Genomic DNA, 26158 nt, shown 5'->3' on the forward strand with positions numbered 1-26158 from the left:
GCAGACCAGCCTTACTTTGTGCTAGAGATGCGATTCGGAGTACTCAAGACACTGCGAAGTGTACCAGGACTTATTAACACTCGCAGCAGTCATCGGGAAATGACTTGGGGCTACGATTGTATTAAGATCAGACAAACACGTATGTATATCACCTCCAATTCTCATTACACGCGCTACAATGCAAACATTGCTTGCTCGCACGTGATTTCGGACTGTGTGCGGTTACTTGAAACGTTAATATAAAAAACATTAAATTTCTACTTACGGGCAAAATACATGAAATTGAAATGCTCGACTTTTAAGGTACGATTGTAGGAATATAGCCAATTGGTTAGAGATTGAATTCGATATGCATAACTTTATCTATGAGATATTAAAATGAAGCAATGTTTTTTTTACTTATTTTTAAATAAATACGACATGACTGGAATTGTACGCGTGAGAGCTAAATATATGCATATTGCGATAGCAGGAAGAGACACTTGCACACGTTGCACACGTAGCTTATTGTTATGTCCCACTGTAACAAGCCTGCGGGGGAGGAAGCTTTTGCTTATGTACGGCACATACAAAACTTTCAAAGATTGACTGACTCACCGAGGGAATGTGAAATTACTTTGGCTTATTAAGGTTTTTACTTTCCACGACAACTTGCTCGTGGCTTATGTAAATGTTAATAATTTTAGAAGAAATGATAATAATCAAAATAAAAGTCATTCTTGCGTATTGAGCTTGCGGTTGCTTTTGAGCATTGCTCGATTGCCAATACGCCTGAGTAACATATAAATTGGGTTGTGTAACGCGTAGCCACCTAAATCGTCTATCATACGCGATAGATACCACACATAGTATTGAATAGAATACACTATAATAGTTATACTCTTATTAATATCACTACTTTGCACTCAACGTTATTTAGAACACCAGATAAGATTCTGTGTTTTTAATTTCTGAAAAAATTTTATTTGATGAATGTACATTATCGTGAAGCTCAATTCAAGTCTGATAAAAAATTCCAATATCGTTATTTGCACATAGACTTTGATGAGTTTTTATTAAATCTATGTTTACGCAGTACGACTTCCATTGGTACTACGCTGCTTAAATTCTTCGTAACATTACATTTGGAAATTCATATTTTTTTAATGCAAAAAATTTTTACGGTATTATGGTTCACGAATTTTAATTCTTTCCTCGAATATTTCCAAGCTAAAATGCTGAAGCGTAAATACTGCGAGGTAAAAACTCGAAACTATTTAGCCCTTAAAAGAGCTCAGTATATTTTCCTGAATAAGCATACAATTTTTAAAGGATTTTTTTTTTCATGGAAAATCATGTACAAATAGTGCAAGAACTGTAAAATCCATACGTTGAAAGCAGCAGTGGCTGCAGCGGTAATGTAGCGAAAGTAAAATCTAAGAGACAATTTCCGGACGAAACAAAGAATGTACGATGAGTTTAATACGGAAAATAAAGTGTAACTGAAGAATACAGAATCGCAAATGAGTTAGGGATGCCTCTATTGTCAATTGAGCGACACGTATACGGCAAGAGATATGTTCCTAAAAATTATAATACGAAATACTTGCATGGAGTATTCTGCATCTTATATATGCGGCTTTCTGCGAAGGAAAAATAGAAACGACAGTAGAGAAACTTGGTTTTTGAATCGAGTTAGGAAACAAAGCTTAGAAAGACACCAGAGAATGATATATAGAGATAAAAATCTTTCCTTTCTATTTCTTCTTCTTTAAGCGTGCTTGGCTTTTATCGATTGAAAGTCAAGGCTCTGTGTATAATCAACAGAGGAACGAGAGGGAAAAAATATAATGAGAATTCTATGACCCCTTTTAATAGCAGAGTAGAGGCTGCGGCTGCGTTGAGTGTACCTACATTGAATTGACAAATTGTGTTATCTTAGCTGTGTTCGATTCAGTTGGCTCTTTTACGATATAAAAATTAATTTCTGCAAATTTTAATATTATATATTGATCGAAGCCACTAATGAACGATTTAAGTTATGATAGCAAAGTAAGAAAAATTGAACCACTGATGCTGGTAATATAAATATAGAAACAATGACAAATGATAAATATCGTTGGCTTTTTAAAAAATTTCGGAAGAATAAGCGAGTATGCAGTAAAAAATGAAACTCATAACGAATGTGTTGCGCGGCCTCTCCTCTATATCATTTCGCGATCATATTCTCAGCTGTTTGGGTATTCCATTTTATCGAAACGCTGAAACACATTCCGATGGTCTAAAACGTGTAACAAAAACCCACTCATAAATCATATTGCAGTATTTCACATCTACGAGGATATTATTCATAGTCCATATTGAGACTAACGCAGCACCGCACCGAACATCAGATACGCGTTCCACGATGAACATTTTAATCACAAAACGAACTTGTTAAAAAAAAGCACCTTCTTCAAAAAAGACAAGCTTAGCACTCACATCGCACCTCTAAATCTACCCTACGGACATTTATGAGAGGGGAAAAAAGCTGTCAATACATTAATACATTGGCAGAAAGCTTCCTCCTAAAAATGTGATTATTCCTATTTTTATGTATAAAAAACTAATAAAATGAAACATTATCCTATCCCAAAATGACAAATTAGAGTGCATTTTTCATCTTCACGCATGTGAAAATATTTTTGAAGATTACATTTTCGTAAATGCATTTGTTCCATGTTGACTCTTTTTTAAAAAATTCTTTGATTCCATTTGATTGTTATTTTCATTTGTTAAAAAGTTAATGGTAAGTTTACAATAGAAAAAGAAACATCCTTTTTAATAAAATGACAATTCAAACTGTAACAAGATTGCAAATAATCAGTTTTATACGTTGCTTGAGAAATTTATAATTTCTCATCACTTTGACGAGGTCAAGTATTGGGAAAAGTTGTTGGTCGCCTGTTTTCTTTTCTCATATTAAATCCACAAAGTTTCAGGCTGATGCTGAGCTTGCAGCTTGGCAGCTGTGACATCTTAGCGGTGCATTACCAAATCGTACGAGTGCAGGTTCTCCGCAAAACCCACAGCGACGTTCACTGGCATATTTGTAAGTGTGCTCTGCTTATGAGTGTCGGCCTGTACATGTGCGTGGGTGTATTTATGACTTCGACTAAAGAGGCGACTTCAAACAGCATCTAAAAGGTGACTTCAATTTAGATATATGAAAAGAGGTTTTCAAATCCACGTGCGCGCTGTTTCAAAACTAGGCGCATAAGGAGCGAACTAGGTAAACCCACTCAAAACGACGCATGAAAAATGAACGGCGTTCAAACGTAAATATTCACAATATGACTTTTTTTTTCATCGTTCGCTTCTGTGCACAAAGAGCAGCACGTTATATTACGTGTTTTATAACGTTATAACTGCATGTACAGGACCATAAAACGCATTTACATGCACGCCTGCCTCTGTCTCTTTCTGTCTGTAGTTTTTCGTGACACCTCAACGAGTTTCAGGTTTATAGTGGCACTACGCCCTTCCTCTGGTCCAAGGGTGGAGGCCCTATATGCACGAGCTTTACTTAATATCTACATCGAACATACCCGCACATTCAATTTTTAGCTACTTTTTGCGCATGTACTCGCATCGAGAATCGATTGAATAACTTGCACAACCCGTATACATGCACGTGTGAGCTTTATAAAGTCCTACTCTGGTAAAAGCTTTTTTCGCGCTTCAAAAAGCCGACAAAAACCGTATACCGGTAAAAGAAAACAAAAAATGTATTGAAAAATGATGAATTAATGATTGGTATGACAAAATGATCGATACTAATGAGCTAGACGTAGGAATGAATAAGTTATAAGAAAAATGATTCATCGTTGAAAAATGGAAGTAACTTTGAGATATTTCGAAATTCAACAAAAAAGTGAAATTCCGGAAAAATATTTTCAGACTTTCAGTGTTATATTTAATTTTTTAAAAATTATTTTTTTATAATTTTTTTTTATACTTTGCCGGCTAGGTGCTACCGCACCTCTTGATGAACAACGTAATTTCATTACGGAATAATTTAGTCTCGAAATGTCCGTTAAGCAACTTGGAACAAAATCTGCTTATTTTAAATTTTTTCAGAAATAAAACCTTATTTAGTTCAACTTGGTTCAACAATCAATTCTGAATGCAATAAATAACAAGGGAATAATCGATTGTTTATCTTGGGCAAAAATTATCAGATCACAAAGAAGAAAGTAAAAACTTGAAAAAATTGTATAATTGTGGCAGCGTAAGTCCCTTTCTTTTTATCGCCAGTGAAAATTCACGCGAGCTGGAGTCATATTTAGGCCAGGGTTGAAATACTCATACAGACGGAAGAAGATAAAAAATGGAGGAAACCGAGGATTATCCCCATGAGGGCCGAATCTAGCAACTCGACTATGTATGCACCAGCGAGCATCGCGACACATCGAGAGCCAGCTGCTGCTGCTCCGCACAGCAGCCATAGTGGCCGACACGCGCAGAAAAATGCTAATACGAGAAAAAAAAATTTGCATAACTATCTTTGACACTGTGCGCGCACTACGTATATATACTGAGCACCGTATATTGCCCTGCAGAGTTGCATCCTCCCGAGGATAAGCTCGCCGTACGTATATCGAGTCCTTTGATGATACACTTGATGCTAAGATCGCGTTAGAAATTTGCGCCCAAGTCGACCTTACTCCTCGACTCCGTGTATCCAACGCGACATATATATACCTTGCAAAGCTCTCGTGCCGGAGATAAGCATTTTTTGCAATTATTCCTATAATTAATACAATTTTTTGCCTCTCGGGCGCGACCCCGTGACGCAACGGCCATCGATCATATTTTCCCGTCTGGCGCTGCCCGATAATACAATTTCCAGTCGCAGAGTCAGCTCTCACTCCTCGCGCCTCGCGCTGCACGTAAAATATGTACTTATTATCTATCCTCCTCCGAAATTCATAACTGCCGCGGATCGCGCTCACTTCGTAGCGAATTATTAGTTATAAGAGGCGTGGCGTGTTTTCCTGCCTTAGACGTGGCCATAGTATAGAGCTGCGCGCACAGACGCACATACTTCAAGATTAATGATGCGTTACTGAATACTTTTTCATAACTGCATTCGCAAAAACTCGCCTACGTATTCGAATTCAGGTTGTACATCCGTTTCGTAGCTCGCGACGCTTTATCATCTCTTGTACTGCACATGCTTAAAAAAATGCGCCTTGTTTAATATTTATACATTCTCGACTACGGCGTGAATATGTCATTATTCACTTTTTATACGAGGGCGCGTGGGTGTACGTATGAGTTTTTGTGTGTGTGTGGATGTGAGGGTGTGCGCGGGGACCGGCTCGCAATAATTGTACCGATTTTAACTGGATTAATATGCTCGCGTAACAATTCAAAAGAAATTAATGCGGTGGCTGCGCGACTTTTTTATGGTCGAATTAAAATTAAACCAAGTACGTTTTGCGTATTTAACGGGCGGATTATGCTAACGCATTACGACGACGTAAAGCAACAATTTGGCCATGACTGACGATATAACCGAGCGCTTCCTGAGTGATACTAGGCTTTGGATTATATTTCATTACACATCCGATGAATATTGCACTATGCGCCATGTGTTATGTATTCAATAAATGTCGATCGTATTTATTATTGTGATTATTATTATATCGTTATATATTAATGCGAATAAAGGTAGTTTCATGCGTGGAATATGCAGAAATAATGTAGATGTACGAGATCTATGATCGCATTCGGGATTTGCGCGCCGTGAATAATATCGGGAGTAAAATATTTTTCGATTATTTCTTTTGCATTCTTCACGCATATATACGCAACACCTGCACCCTTGCGCATTTGTCATAAATGCATTGCAGGCATACTCTGATAAAAGGCGAGCGGCAAAATCGACGGGAAAAAATGTCGCACTACTGGGTATACGTTTTTTACTTTTTTTTTTTTTTATCTAAAAAAAATGGGTTGGGAAAATAGTTTCAGAAGCGACGTATCAATCATCGTGTGCGCGACTCATACATTTCACTCCATTCGTGGCTATCTTCTTCCTTGCCAATACCCTACCTTTCCGTCGCACATAATGAGCTATGAAATTTCTCCAAGGATTTAAGGAGCGAAGCTGCCTCCTGCACCGAGTCACTCTCTCTCCCGACGACCGTGTGTAAATAGCGAGCGGAAAAAAGTTTTAGAGAAAAGTGAGTGGCAAAGCAACTGTCTCTGACGACGTTACCTCGATACGGATCTCCGAGACTAGAGCTATCGCTTCAAGGACTCATTCGTTTATGAAAAATCAATTTTCCAAAAGAAATCCCGCTCTCGGTACGCAATATAATAATATAAACGTCGCAGTTCGGCAGCTTTCATTTCTATATCCAGGAAAAGAAAAAAATTTTTTCCCAATGAAGCTTCGAGTTTTTATTTAAAATAAAAAAAAAGTGAAAAGAGGAGCAATCAGTTCAAGAAACTTTCGAGTGACTACTTTTATCTTTTAGTCCGTGCATGTGTATGTAGTGTACGAAGTGAATGTATACATACCCGAGGGTCTAGAGACAATAGATATACGCGGTCGATCCAACCTAACTCTACTTGAGAGCATTGCTTGTGCGACTACTTGGAGAGAAATTTGATGTTCATATGGGACTAACCTTGGGATATTTATTCTGTAAAATTAAATTTTATCTTTTTTTACTTTTATTTGAGTAAATATTGTATTTTGAAAAGCAGAGTAAAAATGTCAACTCTTGTAACTGTAAAATGCAATTTCATCAAAAGTTAGTATCCTCATATAAGGACAATTGTCATATCACGTGAAATTAAATTCCTATTGTATTGAACGAAACGTGCACTATTTTCGAGGGTCTATTTTAATTTTCATTTAAATGCAATGCCATCGAAAACGTCTGCCAGGTCGCTTTATAATTTTTCTTCATATCTCTCTTCAGAGAGACAAAATAACCGTAATACCCAAAGTTCCAGTCATGTGAATATAGAAAAGTATATTTCAGGAGGGTGCACGAATCGATAATCTGAAATCAGTTGGAGTACGTGCAGACTATGTAAATCGAATACCAATATTGCCGCTACTATTTTTCGTATATATATTCATACGTACCCTCGACATATAGCTTAAGAGTTGAATTAATGCAGGAAACGAATTATGAAAATCGAGCGGATTTTGTTGAATTTTAAAGCTGGAATATTTTTGTAATGTTATTTCAGATTCTTTTCACGTAAACATCGAGCATAAATAAAAATTTTCGAAAAATAGCTTGTAATTTTCGAGCTTGCAATCAATGATCCGTTTATTTCCTTATTTTTTTCGTTTTTTATTTTGAAAAATTTCTACTACTCGCGCACATCGCGTGTAAATTTCAGCCATAAATTTAAAGGGCGGAAAAACGGAAAAAGCCCAACGTGTTTTACATCATATGTGGCGCTGTGATAAATTAAAAATTTCCTACTCGTAAGTTGGCTCCTCTACGTACATATAATACAGCGCAAAAGTTCATGCAAAGCAGCGGTGCGTAGAATATTATATGCGCTGGCTGTATTCGACGTGCAGAACCGCAGTGCAGAAAAGATTCACAGCGTCGTCGTCGTCGTCGTCGTCGTCGTCGCTCGCACGTGTACCATCTGTATATCTGTATGCATGCGGTACAAAAAACGCGAGATTATGAAGAATTTAGCGCGAAAAAGAGAGGAACAAAAGTAAGAAAGAGGGTAAAAAAGAAAATGGGAGAACGATGAAAGGGGGGAAAAAAGAACAAATCGAAATAAAGTCCCTGTAGGGCGCTGTGTGACATATATTATATAGATGTAACAGAAACAGAACTCCTCCGCTGTGTCTATATAATAAACTGCTGTTTCTGCTACTGCTGCTGCGCTATACTGTTATACTGCTGTTACTGCTCCCGCGGTCGAAATAGTCTCGCGAGAAAAAGCTTACTTTTAGCACAAAGCAAATTGTACTTACTTTGAACGAACGGGCCAAGTGTTGGGGATTTTAATATTGCCGGCTGGTCGAGCTGGACTCTTTTTATGCGGACTTTCCAACCTACTTATATTGCCATGCGGATCGGTTAACTTCTATGGCATTTTTGGTACTGACCAATGTGAATATGGACGCCGTAAAAAGGAGCACTCGAGTGTCAAGTACCAACGATTACGCTACAACAAGAGAAAAACAATTTTTCGCTCGTCGTCCGTACGAAAACTAATGTTTATATTTTTTTTCTCACGCGTTGATGCGCGATCATCCAATATATATACTACGCCGACCTATAGATCAAACGCATAAGTATCGGTGGATGAGATTTCAAGCGTATCTTTTGCCGCGCGCAAAAAAGTTAGTGCCGTGCAAAACCGCGAGGAAAATGAAACGAAGTCTTCCTCAGCTCGCGAGCTTCCTCGACGTCGTATAACGAATATATCTTTTACGACGTAATAAAACTACTTTTTTCGCAAACAGTTTATTTTATCGTAAATCGATCTTTCTACGCTGACTTTTTTTTTGCTCGTTGATCGGCGTGTTTCCTTGAATCGAGAAAGAGTCTCGCGACACATAAGGATCGAGACTGAATCAGTGCGAGACGTTTTTAAAGAGTGCGAGTGTAAATAAAAGGCTTTCTTCAAAGTGTAAAGCTTGTATAATACTCGCGTTTGTCGGAGGAAAATAATTGGACTTTCGAGCGAATAAAAAATTTGAGCTTTTGGGTCTTTTTTACATTTGCGGAAGCAGTGAATTTATCGGGAAATTAAAGCGCTTTGCGCTCGTTTTGCAAAACCGCGAATAAACCGAGTAAAAGCAAAAAATTCGCACGTATGAGTAGTAGCGGTGAGGAAAAAAAAATTAACTACGAAATTCTTGAGTAGCGGTCGAAATAACGTTGCTCAATTAAGTTGACCACACTGCACAAAGTTGTTAAAGTACCGAAAAAAATACCTACGAATGCACCCACCCCAAGTTGGGCATAGATGTAAATTTAAGCCAGCGAGAGAGAGATATATAGTTTTAGCTTTTTTTTGCTGCGAGCCCGCGTAATATCTGTCGCCGAAATATGGGACACGTTTAATAGAGCGCATGCTTGGGTGTATATTCGTTAAACAAAAACGAGTCGAGCGCACATTTGTACTGCCTGAGTATGTACGTACATATACACACGCACCGCATACAACGATAGACGCGCGCAGGGGTGATTCCATCAGACGGAAAATAATTGCTCGATGAAGCGCGTCATTAATGTGTACGCGCTGCGTAGGTTACCTTGCTTAAATGTTCGAGAGCGGTACGCGCGGAGTGTCTCTCCTGCCAGCGACGAACAATGCGCTGTACATTGACACAAGCCACCTACATTACAATATACGTATACGCTGCTCCGAGCGTCATAATATAGGCTCGGATACGTTGCGATAATGATTCCGTTTAATGAATTAATTTACAGAATTTATCCATCCTGCGCGTAGTATACGCGATCGCGTCAAAGCAACGTAACTTTGTAATTTCAGCCAGGAACTTTTATTGCGAGAATATGACGAAAAAAAAAACGAGAGAAACAATTTTCTGCACCTTTTTCCCTTTGACAAATATTTTAATTAAATGTTCAAATTTCTCTCGTTCACTTGGCGCTATTTCCTTTTTCTTTATTACGAAAAAAGTATTGAAAAAGACTTCTTCAAATTCAAACTTTCGACAATCGTTCGAAAATGTATTGTTGCCGCGCCATTCATTGAAATATAAACTTTTATACAGGTTAAGGCTTGTGCGCGGTGCGTATTATTCTCCCGAGTCCCGTGTGCTACTTGTTAGTTGTTGTATACACGGTACCTATAGGCTCGCACACGCATACCTATACACACAAACTTAGCATGTGATAAAACTCGTTAGCCCTATTATCAGCGGCGAGCATTGGAAATGTCTATTTAATTACATTTAAAATATCTAACGCGCATTGATTTTTGTTGCTTCAATTAACACCATTGAAATGTCCGAACAAAATATCAACAATGAGCTTGCAGGGAAACAATAAAGCTCTCCGCGTGCTCATGCATATATACACACCGTAGCCTGTGTGTATATGCGCACGTGTGTGCGCCGTATATGCAGCATATGTATAATGCGGCCGTGTATGCATGCAGTATTGAAACAAATGTGCTCATGAATCTGCATTATATTGCCAAGTCACGTTGTATAGATATACGAAGCGGTATTACGTAGTCGGCGTAGTGGACGTGCTGCACCTGACCTATGTCTAATATGTACACATTCGTAAGTAAATAAGCCAAATAAAATTACAATCAGCAGTCAGCTGGTACAATGAAAAACACACGAGTCCTGTGCAGGCCAGGAGTTTGTTGCTCGCCTCGTCTTTCTCTCTCTCTCTCTCTCGCTCTCTCCGGAACACTGCACCCCCACATGCTCCTATTGTATCGATCGTCGGGCCGTGTAAGCCAACGTGTGCGCGCAGACATGCCACACACACACACTCATACACACGCGGTCCTTCCTTTCTTTTTTTTTTCTTTTTTTTCCTTGCCTCGCGTATATATGCTCGAGGGTCACGCGAGCTTACGCGATAATAATGACGATGCGCGTTATCTGTACGCGACACGCATATTAAGGAACGAACAACTATACTTTGATCCACGAGATGTTTTTTTTCCTGCAAGTAATGCACCTGAATAATCAACAGTTCTCGATTTTTCTGACATGCAAGCTCTCTTTTCAACTTTATACATTACATACTTGTTCGGTGCGCGCTCTTTCCAAAGCGCTTCTTTCATAACTTATCGGATAATCATGTGTAAATTAGTGGCTCATCGTTTATGTCATGCCCTGAAAACATTTCGAATCCAAAGCTGTCGAAAGGTATCTTGTGCCTAATTGATTTATCGCGAGTCTTGATGCGAATTACATAATACAGTCTACGAGGATTTTATTAGCCTCGTGCGTAGGATTGGAGCAATACGAGCTTGCGACACGCATACATGTTATGGGCTCGGAAATATTATATCCTGGTTGGCAGAATACGAGGGTAAATGTATTGCGTGTGTACATTTTCTAGTTCGATGCTTATACGCATATGTATAGCGCCAACAGTTCAAAGCTCATATTCATTAATTGTTACATCGATTTGTTATATATACGAGCATTGGCCTCACATCATATTATTTGCAGTCTGTATAAAAAATACTTCTTTTCTGTAGGAAAGGGTTATTTATATTTTTAACTTACAGCTTCGCTTTGCTCGTAATACTGTTGAGAGTAAGCCGACTTACCTGTAACATAAAAATTAAAAAAGAAATGAGAAATTTGGTTGATGCACAATGAAATAATAAGATTCATTTTCAACGTTTATAATGGCCTAATAACCAAAAAATAAACATTTCAAATGTTTATAATACATTACCATTGATTGTCTTACTTTTGGTGATTTTCTGTTACTCTCATGTTTAAAATATGAAATGATTCTAAAATGACTTTTTAACAAATTCGGACTAGTTTTCAACTACGTTAAAAATAATAACATACGAACTTTGAGCCACCGCCTCTAGATGGCGAGTATCTTTATTACTAAATCTGCAAGCGGTAAAGAAAAACTAATTGTATATCAATCATGATCAATTTCGAGCTTACATTCAGTTACGGATAAGAGTTTACATTTAGTTAAGGATTTAATATTTATCTGTAGTTTAAACGAAAAAATCATCAACTTGTCGAATTTCTCTGAAACGTACAAATGATTGCAAAACCTTGAAAAATTTTGATGCGCGTGTACGTCAACGCGAAGCAAAAGAAATCCAGTATAATCTGTCATACACACGCGGATATGTACGAGGTCGAGAATGAAAAAGTGTGTCGGTACAAATCAATATGCAAAGCGCTAAAGTCAAGGGATTTGCATGGGTATTTCATCCTTGTTTGCTTCTTTCTTTAACTTCATTGCATGTAAATTGAGATTTCACACTCCTCCAAGGGTCTAATTAAGTGTGACTCATAATTTATATTTTTCGTTATTTTCAAGTTTACTTGTAAGAATAAAGAAACTATCAAAAGTTTTCAAATCTTACACAGTTTAATACTGTTTTGTTCTATAAATGGAGAATAGATTCTCCATTTATTAAAAGCAAGTATTACAGTTCTCTCCATTTGAAAAACAGTGATAAATTTCTAAATAATAATCTTTAAATGATGAATGCTGACACCACGTTTGAAACGGGTATCTTTTAGATATCATTAATACAATTCACATGACGCACGTTACGTGCGAGTATTATTCAAAAAGTCCGATATTCAGAACATTCGATAAACCTACTCGAGAAAGCTTTGATTAGTTTAGAGGCAGAATTTCAAGCATAAAAGGATAGATAGCACTTGGAAACGCGGCAACGTAGAGCGCGACCTAAGATCAGAGACAAACGATACGCCGACTGGATTAAACTTAGACCCGCATTTATGCTTTTATCTTATGAGATAAGCTTCATACAATTGACCCTTTACCTGATTTCCAACCAAATAGCTTTTTGGCCTCTCTTGATCTTGGAGAAAGATTTAATATTATTGTCTCTCAAGAGATAACTTGAAGAAATTCATTCGGACCTCGTACCAAATATTAGCTAAAAGTGAAATTTAGCTCTTGATCGAAACTACTTATCAAATATATTGTTGTATGGTCTTTTAATCGGAAGCTGAATCGCTACCCTCAAATTAATTCGGTACGCATAACATTTATAATGTTTTCTTTATTGACAAATTAAATTTGTGACAATAAAAAGACTATTAATAATTTGATTGTCAGACGCGAAAAAAGTAATTTCGAGTCCGATCGTCTCAAGGACCGCTAAAGGCCTTGTTCCTTTATTTCCTAAAAGCTATGGTTGAATCTTTTTTCTGCCAAGAGATGAGCGAGCTACCGATGGTTGCTATAGAGGTTACCCTGTATGCATACATATGAGTGAAATAAAAGATTCATTCGAGAGATTTTTTAAGACAATTCAGCTGACAAGACTGAAAAATAAAGATTCTAGAGATCAGAATTTTTCTTCGAATAAAAATATTTTTTTAAATTTATTTTTCATATGAAGGTTGATGAGAGGTATTTCAAAGGTATAAAAATATGACTGAGTATAATAATTTATATAATTTTTAATAATAATATATTTTTATTTTACGTGAAATCATTGACAATTTTGATATTTTATCATAAAATTGTATAATATTGAAAATGTAAAATTGATTAAACGTAAAATTGATTATTCATTAATCTAATCAGTTCATAATGACACGGATAGTTAGAAAAGTCAATTTTATTTCATTAAAAGGATATTTAAATCTCAATCAAATTGCCAGAAAATAATTGTTTGAATTATTTTGGTTTTCAATCAGTTTCTTTAAATTTATTTTAGTCCTATAATTTTTCAACTGACGTAAAGCGCGTAAAGTTTTGACTTCTGTGCGCATCAACTAGAGACAGACTAATTTCAACCGCAAAGAGAAAGCGCGAGTATCATCGTCAGCACGAGGAGTTTATAAAGTTCGTCAAACGCAGTAAATAAAATAAAATTGGTATTTTGCAAAGCAAAGATCTTAGCTGGGGGCAATGTCGAGCTGCGCTACAAGATTTTGCATAGAGAAAAGCCGCTGCAATGCTTTCGGCTGTACTTACGGCGTTTTTGTACCCTTCGTTTGGAGTAAACAAAGCGTTCATTCATACATATATATATAGCCTGAATACAACCGATACAAAAGCTTGGATGTACTTTTACCTCTTGCGGGTTTTCGTTTTTTTCTTTCCCCTTTTCCGTTCCACTCTGGGTTTTATTACGTACATCGAAGAAGCATATATAGATGTGTTTGTGTGTGGGCGTGCGTGCGAGCCTGCGTGCGTGCCAGCCTGCACCCGAGGTGCAGTCGTGCGTCGCAAGAGTCTCCTAAGTTATTCGGCTTTTTTCCTTTCTCTCTGTGCATACATATTGCTTATGCGATATAAACGTGGCATGCGCGGACTATGCACTATGCGTGCACAGTAAAATGGACCCTGGCACGTAATGCGTTTTTGGAAAATTGCGAATGGAAACCTCTTTGTGCTTGCTTGGTAGCTTTTGAGGATTACCCAGCAACATTTCGCTCTCCGGAATCCATTCTTTTATTTTCTCTTTTTTTCAACTTGAACGCAGATGCAATCTTTCACTTTTTTAATTTCTGGACTTTAAGTATAAGTGCTAATTGCATACGTTAGGAATTAATTTCAGGATGTTTAAGGATGTTTAAAAATGGCTTTAAGAAAATGATAGCAAGAAAAAAAACAAAGATCATGTAAACTCAAGCAAAAATGTTCGTCCAGGTTATGCAGGATATGTGCATAACTGATTGCGCTCAGTTCGTGTGCAGAAATGAGCGCATACAATTTATACATAATCTTCATATTGTTACGTTCTTTTTAATACTTTTCCAGCTTGATATGAAATTTTGAATGCTCATGAAATACAAAGTTTTGAATTCCCTTGTGATAAGTCCATTTTTACAATTGAATTCGCACAACAAAGAAATTTTCGTTTATAACGAAATTCTCTGTTCAAATGATGTCGAGAGAAAATGTTGATAGGGTTCTTGTTAACATAATACTGAAACAATATTAAACAAGCATACCTAATTAATTGTGCATAGTTTATATATGATTACGTACAGGGGGTGTGATAAAAATATAAATAGCAATTGGTTTTTTTTTAACGATTCGCCTTATTGTCAAATTAGTTTGAGTGACTTTCAGTAAATTTCCTCGAGTTTATACGTGGTGTTTTCTACTCTTCGGTATAAATTTCACCCGTAGTTGATCAAAATGAAAAATCGAAATTAACGCTCAAGAACAAGCGGCGAGGAATTTATCAAGTCACGCCTCGTACAGTTTCATGCGGATAGTTTAACGATAGCTGCTACTCTCTATTCTCGACTGTAGCATCACCTCTTAAAATTAATTATTACTCGAAGTTCGCGTGCAAAATTAGCTGGCTTCGCGAGGCATGCAGCAGCAAGACGAGCGCGCACGCATACACATTTATACGGGCGCTATATATACACGCGTTATATACACGTATATTTGTATACACGGCAAGTGTGAGGGCACTCGACAATCCACACCCTTTCCCAAAGGAGGTAGGTCGGAGATATAGAGTAAGGTACTCACTGGCTCGCAGAGGTCTAATGGACTTGTGCATGAATTCAGACGAGACCCGCTGGAATCCGTAATACTGCCCTTGCACACCCGAGCGTAAGCGGCAATTTCATGCATTTTAATTGACTCGCACAAGATATCGGAGGTTATCGTTTATTCCGATTTCTTGTGTATATACCGCAGCGTATACTAACTCGAATGCGGGCATACGACGACTTACATCGTTGCCGCGCAAAATAATTGAGTCCCGCGAGCGAGAGCGAGATTTTTTATTTTCATAATTAAAATGCGATCTCCTTGACCGCATTGTCGCTTATAAGATTGGAAAATTTCTCCCAAGCTCAATTGGATTTTACTAATTAACAGTATCCTTTCTGCGCGCTGCACTGATTCCATAGGCTTCGATTATACCGACTCTTTCGCAATAATCAGGCGTTGTTAATAGATTGGAGGCTTTGAAGATTTTCTTGATTATTTATTTTGCGATTTCCGTCGTATGAAATAATAGCTTGCTTATTTCCTTGATACATATAATATGACTTATTACCTAGATGTTTTTAACTTCACGGAGGAAAGCTAATATTAGACCGAACAATATTGATTTTCGTCTTGACCCACAAGCTTATTCCTCTCACTCTCTTTCTCTTTCTGATGAGTTTTCTCAAGTTCATCTATAAAAGACTTATAACCTTGCATATTTCGTAATTAAAACGCACCTTACATATTTCAATACTTCAGAAATATTACTTTTAAAATTATAATATTTTGCGGGGAAAAGATAAGCCGTATATTTTCCAGTAAATATTGAGACTCACGTTTCTACGGTGAATGCATTTGATGCGCATAATTCAATGTAAGGTACATTTTGATGACACTGATTACTTTCTACACATTCTACTTAAGCTTTAAAAAAGTCTATACAGAAAGATGCGAATAGTTAATAAAAAATTGCAAATCTAAAAATATTAAGAATACTTGTAATATAATGAAAATGATAATATTCTGTGTCGACACCCAATATTTATGGTAAAATTGAAAAAAAAGTTATTTCATTTTCAGAAATAATTTAATATTTTTCAAAAATTCTTTTCACCTATCGTAACATTTAGTGCAAATCAATTGAGCTGCAGCAACTATAAGTGATGCAATCTTCTTCAAAACATTAATAGTTATGATTGAAACTTAAATTGAGGTGATTGAACCCGTAGGTCACTCTGCATAAACACTTGAGCATAATTTTTTTTTCTTTCCATTTTTTTGGTCACCTCTACAATAAACTTATTCATCATTAGTGACCAATTGGTCTGACCATAGTTCGCTTGAGATTGCGGCTGTGAACATTAATGTTGTAAAGAATTGTAGTTATTCAATTTTTTTGGTATTAGCTTCGAAAATATGAAATTTTCCTGCTCTGGAATGATTTTTTTAGCGTTTTCGACGAGCAAAAACGTATGAAGCTCAATTTTAAATGTTTCAGTTGGTCATTGCCAAATAAAAATCAAGAAAATATTGTGAGTAGTTATGTGTACTTGTGCTGTATGCACTCGAATATAGTAGCATATCATGATGATGCAAAATTACCTACATGAAACTCGGCGAGCGAGCTTTAATTAGAGTGCCTCCGGTGCTAGTAAACCAGCTCTGCAAGCTCATGTGTATACCTTTTTGAATGTATATTAATGTTTATGATGCGGTCGTTGTCGCGACGTTGCGTTCTTCACGAACTTCTTTAAAAAAATACACACACAAAACTCTTTCCCACTGATTTGTATTTCAACGTTTTGCATTCACAAAAATTTGTGCCAATTGACGTTCAAAAAATATTTTTTTTTCTCACTGTCTTAAGCTGTTGTTTGAACAACTATTTTAAAATTATTCATTTCCTGAGCCATGTACATTTTTTCGCATTCGTAATTCAAAGTTAAAAAAATAGTGTTAAAGCCAACCAATCGTAAAGTAATATATTATTTAAAAACATCTCATTTTTCACAATATGAAGAAAATTCATATCGTTGAAAACAAAAAAATTATAAATGATCAGAAATCAAATTTTTTGAATATATTGAAATGAAAAAATTTTTAATTTTTGCAGTTTCAATTTTGCAGTGTAAACGATGTAAAAAAACTCTACAGCATCAAACAATTATAGTACGTAACCCACCGACGTATAAACCTCACACCATCAATTTGTCAGTGGTGCAGAAAAAGATAGATGGTCGCGACACATTCTCCGTTGCTTGTCGTTCTTTCCAGAATATATAACCCACTTGAACAGGCCTTTCGTTTTGCGATGGAATTTTTATTAACCCAAAGTAAATGTTTCTTCTCTGTGCCTTGGCACTGTAAATAAAAGTGTAAAGTCTGCAAACTTAAAAAGGGCAAAAAAACCAAATTTAAATTTTCTATGAGTTGTTGGTTTAAATTCAAGTCCAGTTCAGCGGAGCGAGATTTGTTTTTACAGTGTTACACTTTTTTCCGGCATTATGAACATATTGGGTGAAGAATCGAAACTTTTAATTAGTTGAAAAATAATAAAGACATCGAAGAATACCAAGTTCAAGAGAAAAATAACTATAAGCAAGAAAGAAAAAAAAGGAAAAGGATAGTGAAAAGTTTCTTATCGTTATAGCAACTTTCAAGCTATTTAGTATAACGGTATAATAAAAGATAAAAACAAGGTTAATTTAATTTTTTATACTATTTCAGGCTGTCTAATCGAAAATTAATTTTTAACGCAATAAAATGGAAGTTTATATTTACAATAAAATAAAAGCTTACGAATAGTATAGCAGCATTTCCAACAATAATTTCAAAAAATGTTACCTGTACAATGTTAAACGATCTCTATATAAGCAACAGATACTGAAATACAGCCAGTTAAAATAAGTTCAAGCCTATCTGCTCTCGAACTACGAAAAATTTAACATGCTGAGGTATTTTATATAGCAGTTATATCATAAATTCGCTTCATGAAATGTATGTATTTTTTAAGCTAAAATCAGTCTTTTTAAAATTTCAAAATCTCTATGTATGCAGCGTTTCATTTTCTCTTGTAAGTTATTTACTCGTTGATGTTGCTTTCTTTCTCAAAATGCAGATGGAAAGATAAAAATTCAGAAGCTCAAAGGATTAAATTCACGAATGTGACTCTTCGCATACATTTGTTGAGAAAAATGAGAAAAACTATTATTTATTTACACTTTCCAATCCGATCATGGGTAGATCTTGACTGTTTCTTAGAATTTTCTGTTGATAATAAATTATCCTGAAACTTTAGACTATTAAAGCTCTTAATCGTTCTTCTTACACACAATTATATAAAGCACTTTGTCCGAACGGGTAGCGAATAATCAAGAAACTTTTCGTTTTGAATTTCTTGGCTAGGACAATTAAAGTTACACAATTAAATGTACTTTTTCGACCAAAGCATCAAGTTACTCGAGTCAGGTGTTGAAATTTTATTATTTCCGCTCTATGGATAATTAACAACTCTATATAATAGTGGAATATGTAAAAAGATACATTTTTTATCATTTGTATATGATATCCTCACTAAATAAACTGACTTACTGATGATCGAAAGAAGCAAGATAATTCAAACAAGCCCTTGGGACTACTTTAGCTTCAGTTTCGTCAAGTGCTAAATGAAGTTGCAAATGAATATATAATGAGTAGAAACTGTGATTACCATTTCTCTTACATGGACTACCCACTTGATTGAGAAGTAAAATTTCAATTGTCATTCAGGTAACATTCTAAATTACTTTTCACAACTTTTACAAACTTTACAATTCGTAAAATTTGTTTCATTTTTCATTTTATTACAAGAATTTGACAAATGTGTTATTTTATTTATTAGCTTAGATTACTTTTCAGTGAACATCCGATTACATTGATAGCATCACAAATAAAGCATGGTGTCAGAAGAAATATCCCTTCATGTTTTCCAACGTGGAATTTTTCACTATGAAAAATGTTTTGTCGCGAGATTATAACCGAGATTTCAGTGAAATATTTTTGAAATGAATTTAAATAATGTGAATATCGATGTGAAACAGGATGCGATGATGAGCTGACATGAATATTAAAGTATGTCTTTATTACGTTATAACGTCAAAATATTAAAATATAAACTGGTTTGGTGCAACACAGAATTTGATACAGTAAAAATAGAATTGATGACAGTGGCCGTTGGAGCAATTGATGTGGAATGACCTTATTGGTGTATATTAGGGCAAAAGACTTAAATACTATAGAAGTGCAATGGAGCCAAGTGAATTGGTTATATCATGGTTGTCCAATATCCGCTCTAGATTCGCTTGCTATCTCTTTTTCTTTTTTTTTCACTTCGATTTGAATTAGTATATTTTTCTCCTTCTTTTCTATTTTCACCCAATGCTACGGAAGCACTCACACATGCATTACACATATGTTTCTTGTTATAAATTAAAAATTACGTAAATAAATTATCATTTTCAAACTTTCCATTTTTAATGTAAAATTATGTTAATCCAAGTCTTTTTATCCTGGAATAAGCGCCCCACGTATCTCTAAATAGATCGATTAATCCCCAATAATGGATTATAATTCCACAGTGACTCTTCATGACACTGGCCACAATTTTAAACTAATCTTGATCTTTTGAGTCTTAAATATCCATAGTCAAATCTTGTTTCAGTTATTTATAGCATTATTTTAAGAGAAAGTTTATTATAGGACATTATTTTATTACAATGTAATACAAAAATGGAAAAAAATTGAATTTTTTAAACTTTTTGTGTATATCATGAGGCTGGCAAAGTGAACAAATAATTTTAACAATAATGAACTACAATCAAGTGAGAAAAGTTGATTGACTAAAAGTTGAGTGATATTTTAAATAATTCAGACCTGTTTTCAACCGTTTTAATACGACAGTACTAGCTACTTTAAGTATTCGCCACTAGATGGCAACACCTTTATTTGTAAACCTGTAAGTGGTAAAATAAAAATAGTTGTATTAGTCAAAGCAAAGGTTTTAACAGTGATGGACTAAAGATTCCTATATTTCTTTGCCATTGATTTTTCTCAACATCAAAGATCACAGGAGAGAATTTAGTAGCTCTTCTAAGGCGTAAAATCAGTAATCTCCCATATACGACGGAATCTTTTTGAGCGAGATTATAAGCTTGAAAATCTCATTTGCACGAGGCTCACTCCTGTGTATACTCTACAGAATGGATCGAAAGAATCTATCCCTTTCACCGGCTTGCCTATTGCGGCGGCCATTCGTAGTGCGAAGCAGGTTCACCTTTTGAACAAAAGCTCGCGCGTACGTGCGTGGCTTTTTACACGCTTTGCTCGCTTGAATTTCTATTGGAAATACATGTATTGGAGCGCATCGATCCTTTTCCTCTAAGTTTTGCATTCCGCTTATATTGAAGCGCAAGTTGATCGGTTACCTTTTTGTGAGCGAGGCTCTTTCACTTGCATTTACGAAATACCTTACTTGGGAAATTGCGAGTTTTAAGCTCAACATAAATATAATACGAGCTTGGACACTGCATCTTTTATTATCCATCGGTGTGTGAGTTAGGCAATTATGTTGACTTTTACGTATACGTGCGTTAGCGCGTGTAGGGAGAATTGTTGGACTTTCGTATGACTATTGAAGTTGCGAGTATGCATAGAGACATTTGCACTGGAGTCGGAAACGGACTTCCATCATTATACGAGCCTTTATAAAGGTTACATAATAGCCGTATCGTAAAAGTTGCAAAAAATTTTTCCAAGCTTATAACGGGTGCGTTTTATGCACAATATGTGATTTCTATGAAGTCATCTCGCTTCAACTCGGACAACAAAAATTTTACCTGTGCAGTGCGCAAGGTATATGTATTTGAGCTCAGACTTGCTAAGAAATAAAGTCAATCAATCGATCATCTTAGGTACACATCGAAAGTCAAACATCATAAAAATAGTAAGCATATGCAGCATTAAAAATTTAATAAAAAGTTTGCAAGTTCAGACACTTTATAAAGTACCTTACTGGGAAAGCATTTTCCTCGCGAAGCTTATAAAAATGACAAGTCGGCTGCGGAGTTGGCAATTCATCATCGACCAGACAGATAACATCGTCGTCGCAGTCCCTCACGTTCGTATAACATATAATGCTTTGAAAAATTCACAGCCGTCACAGAGAATCTCTCTCTCTCTCTCTCTTCTCAGCTTAGAGCAGCAATACCATCGTCCCGTAGATTCTTTTCTCTTTAGGTACTCGCATTTATGGTCTATACTACTTAGTAGCAGAAGCGAGTATTTCTCTCCTTTCTCTCTTTGGTTTACTTTATCGCACATGGTATCATAAAGAAAGCCTGAATTTACGGCAGTTTACGGACGCGAAATAAGGTACGCTTCAAGCTTAGAATTCTTTCGAATGAGTGTGTGTGTGTGTGTGTGTGTGTGTGTGTGCATGTGGGTATGTGTGGACAGAATAGGCCATGGTATCCAGTCGTTTCTTTTCTGCACTAGATATAGTCCTGATGAAGAAACCTTTTCTCTAACGGGGCGTTTTTCCTCTCGCAATGCACGCTTGCTCAACGAGTAAGGAGGTACATATAATATGGAAGCGTAAGACAGTATGTTGGAGTGAAACAAAAAGTAGGTAAGAGAAATGTACGTAGGTGCACAACAAGCGAGCCAAGAGATAAATGAGAAGGTTTTAAGTTCGCAAGACTCGTAAATGAGGAGGATAAAGCTTTCTAATTGGGCATTATCGCTTCAAGTTTGCCTTGGCCGAGTGTTATTTATAAATCGAAGTTCCGCACATTCTGAGTTTGTAAACTAGCACTTGTTCGAAGATTACAATTAAAATCCCTCTTGATACTGCAGGAGCTTGTAGGATATACATATAGCAATATACACTAAACGCAAAGGAAAATTTGACTTTGAAAAAAGAGATCAAGCTCAAAAGATCCAGTGGAAAATGAAATAACAGTATATATGACGTGCGTAAAAAAAGCAGATAAAACGAGATACGCGTAAGACAAGCAGTTCTAGATTCAAGCGATTATCTGACCCAAGAGATGCGAAATCTCCCTCTCTCCGTCTCACCTCTCTCGCGTATATCTCTACTGTCATTCCTTCTTCTCGCTCAAACCCTTGAAAACATTAGAAAATCCCTAAGAGAAAAACTCGTACTTCAACTTTTTATTATTTTTTTCTTCTTTCTGGTTCAGCTGCTTCAATTTAGTCCCTTTTTATTTTTATTTTTTTCATTATACATCTTTTGCGTCAGTCCCTATCTCGTTCTATTTATCTCTCCGAAATACTTTTTCTCAAATTCTCTCATCCGCTTCAGCGTCTCTGAGCTGTACGGTTCTTCAGAACTTTGACCTGTCTCTTTCTCCCTTTCTATCTCTTTTTCTCGTGTATACAATGCGTAATTTTCACTCTTTTTGAATCTTCTAGCTTTACAACTAAGTATCTGATTTTTTTGTAGCGACGCAATTTTCACCCCTTTCAAGCTCGCTTTTTTAAACCAAGTAATATAACGTGTAATTATTCCACCTTTGTTTATGCCATGAAAATCATAAATTTTAATAAATTGAGCTACAACCTTATCTATTTTGTAGTCTAAACATTGTCCTTTGATACAATTTTTCATTAAATTTAATCACCGAAAAAAAACGTTTGGTAATTAACTTTTCTTCGTGAAATTGATTTATTTGCACTCACGACGTATACGTTCAAATGTTTAACATGAGCTCAATTACAGACATTAATTACCTTTGGCCCCCTTCTACCATTACTTTTTCTCTTTTTACCTCTGTGCCTTCCTTTGTCTATTTTATTTTATCTCAATTTCTACGCCGTCTAACTGGTGATGTAGAATTGTAAAGCCTGTGTAAAACACATTGATACCCCAGCTGGTCTTACTCTCTTGTCTCTTTCGTGTTGGCAAATTACCCGTTCGCACGCGGCTTAATATATATTCCCTCTAAAGTACGTGTCATGATTTTGAAAATTCTCAGAAAGAAATGAAGATTCTTTTCATTCATTCAAAGATATGCATGAATTCACATGAATTGAATGTGAATAATGAGTGTCGAACTTGTAATTGAATTTTCCATGTTTCAACGCATGATTAAGTATTCAAATACACAGAAATTTGTAGATATTCATTTTTTGTGTTAAGTGCGCCGCTATTCATTCAAAAAAAATAAATATCGAAGCTTCATATTTTTTATTTCTGCAAGACACAATTAAAAAAATGAGAGATTGAAATGCTATTTAAAATATTTCCAGTTATTTCTTGCAGTCTCTTTTCTCGTATAAAAACAGATCTGCATTTCTGCTTCAAAAGCAGTTTTACTTATAAACATACTGCCACGTGACTATGAATTAATTAAATTTGTATACCTACACAGCCGCTATCAATGTACGATGATTGAGATGGAAAATGTAGACGGTTATATTTGTACGCTTATAATATATAGCCGTCAGTGAAGAGAGTAAAAGCAAGTCTGAAAGAGATTATTTCCTCCAGGCGGAGATTGGAATTTACGTTTCGAGATTCGATTAGATCTTAAAATATTTAGATTTAATCAGAAAGTTTGAGAAATGACTGTTTGAACTTCAAGAAAAAGGAAACGAAGACTGAGAAAAATACAGATTATAGAAGCTAGGCGCTGTATTCACATGCGCATGTATGATATAAGTTGAATTCATATACTTGCATCAGTGCATTGTAACCGAGCTCAGAAAGGCATCATTCCAATATCACGTCAACTTGCAGAGTTGTAGTTCTATCTTTCTAACGTCATAAATCCACGCGCTCAAACAAAAACCTCTTTTTTATGTTTGCGGAGCTTATTAAAATGTTCATTCCCCCGCACGCAGTCTCACCACGATCTCACTTTACAAGTTTGAAACGAACAAAAGCTCTAAAAAAGCAAAAAAGAATCAGCGTGAAAAAATTTTCTGATTTCGAAAATTCTACCGCACTGATTACCTGATTAAACTTTCTGCTCTTGAAGTACCATTCACGCGGTTGCAAAAAAAAAAAAAAAAAAAACGAGAGAAGTAACAGCCTGCTAGAAAAAGTAAACCCTCCAGAAGTAAACCCTAAAAAACTGTACATAAGTATTCCGCAAACAAATGGCTGATTCCAAAACTTCACAAGAGTCGGTGCAAACTGGGCTGAAGCTCTGTTACTTCGGATGAAAGTTTCAAAAGTAAAAAGCACCCATATCGCGATATTTTATCTCAAAGAAAAACTTGCATCCATCGTTTTTCCTCTTAATAACCGATTGTTAAATGTTTGTTCGAAGATTTTCGAATGCAGTTCAGGATTGTACACGGCAGAAAGTATTGGAAAGCTCGTCTCGTGTGTGCAAGTCATTCTTCAGATCTGCATCACGTATAGGTATAAGTAGATCAGAGTGAAGGAAATGATAATTTTCACATTCTTCGAAGGAACGCGTAGTTTGGCTTGATAAATGATTATAATATAGCGAGCGGACTCGGATACGGTAGAAGCTTCGGTGCATACTTGCTCGTCGGCTGGATTTCATACCAATAAGTTTGCTATGAGAAATCGATTGTGCACGCCGCAGCGATCAGGCTGATATGTAAAGAAGCGATCTACGTATGTAAGCTGCATCGCAACTCGGGCAATGCTATATTTCTTGATGCTGATCGTGGTAGTGAAAAATTTCACGTAATGGCACCCGTTTCCCTAGAACAGTTTTCTTTGACATTGTCAAGTGATATACAAGTGACATAGCCGTAGTAATAAATACACTTCTTAAAACTTTCGAATGGATAATTATTTCGTCCAAATGAGCATGGGACAAGAAAAGCTTTTAACATTCATCTATCACTTATTATTAATCGTTTCATAATTGAATTTTGTTACGCTGAAAGCTTTTCCCCTAAACTAGGGCATCGATAAAGAAGATTAGTTACAACTCCATTAACTTTAAATTTCAATTTCAAAGGATTTTTTTTTGTCTTTAAACTTATCCCGAAGTCAAAGCTTGAGAAGTTATATATCCTATTCTGCCGGCTCCCTAAACTTCATTATCGAACAAAAATATTCATTTTCACATCGAGCCCAAAGAACTGACGCACAATGTACATACTTTGTTAAAATTAAAATAGCCGATGTATACTAGGCGTTAAAATAATCTCTCGTTTCTTCCCTCTTCGGCTAACGCATCGAGATTTTAAAACTCCATTGGAAGGTAGGCTTCATGGGCTAAGCAGAGACTTTTCTTGGAACTGATTATACTCCGCTGATGTATATATATTGGATGATCTGGTTCAAACTCATACAATAGTCAGACTCGACCCTATAACCCCCCAAGAGACTACCCATTATGCGAGAGAGAACAGAGAGATTATATAGACCTCTTCGGTCTCGAGCCATAGCCTACATATGTATGTGCGAGGGGGCGGGATTTAAAAGTACATGATTATTACACGATGATTACTGCAACGGTTACAAAGCTCGTATCGGCCAAAGAAATCTCCAGGCCGCCCGAGGCATGATTACGTGTCGGTGCTTGTGCGCGCGGCTGAAACAAAAATGCACAATAGCTCTGGGTCGTGTAAATTACCCACTACCGGCTGCTTCTTAACAAGCGAAGATAAAAAAAGCACTTCATCGAGTTTTACGCTATGCAAATTTACTCTTAACACGAGATACAGCGCATTAATTGTATCTCCAAGCCTATATAGTTGGGTAAAACGAATCGATGTTGAAATTCAATACCGTGGCAATATAATAATCGAGTTGCATCATAAATGATACGAAATGAATAAATTGCGTTTGTTATAATTATTTTGTAAAGGTGAGACCGCTCGGCTGGCGACGCTATCTCGTTGAAAAATCTCGCAACTCGAGCGCGCGAGACTGGCCGACGTTACACTGACCCCTACTACTATCAACTACTACAACCACTACTATATTACTACTACTCGTGCCAGCGCGA

The 26158-nt window shown here is 36.2% G+C and overlaps 1 protein-coding gene across 7 annotated transcripts in view; it reads right to left on the minus strand.

The window, feature by feature from the left end:
- LOC106653891 (1-phosphatidylinositol 4,5-bisphosphate phosphodiesterase epsilon-1-like) overlaps nt 1-26158 on the minus strand; it is a 99499-nt gene that overhangs the window by 49016 nt on the left and 24325 nt on the right. Inside the window, exon 3 of one of the 7 annotated variants that reach the window (XM_023462623.1) lies at nt 11246-11289. The exons of 5 other annotated variants lie outside the window; for them this stretch is intronic. The gene's annotated coding sequence lies outside the window, so the exon portion shown is untranslated. Of the gene's footprint in view, nt 1-6549; nt 6642-11245; nt 11290-26158 lie in introns of those variants that run through there. One more of the 7 variants, XM_023462624.1, reaches the window with a different exon arrangement.

This window comes from Trichogramma pretiosum, unplaced genomic scaffold (genome assembly GCF_000599845.2).
Source record: "Trichogramma pretiosum strain Unisexual culture from Peru unplaced genomic scaffold, Tpre_2.0 scaffold11, whole genome shotgun sequence".
In the NCBI taxonomy this organism is placed as follows: domain Eukaryota; kingdom Metazoa; phylum Arthropoda; class Insecta; order Hymenoptera; family Trichogrammatidae; genus Trichogramma; species Trichogramma pretiosum.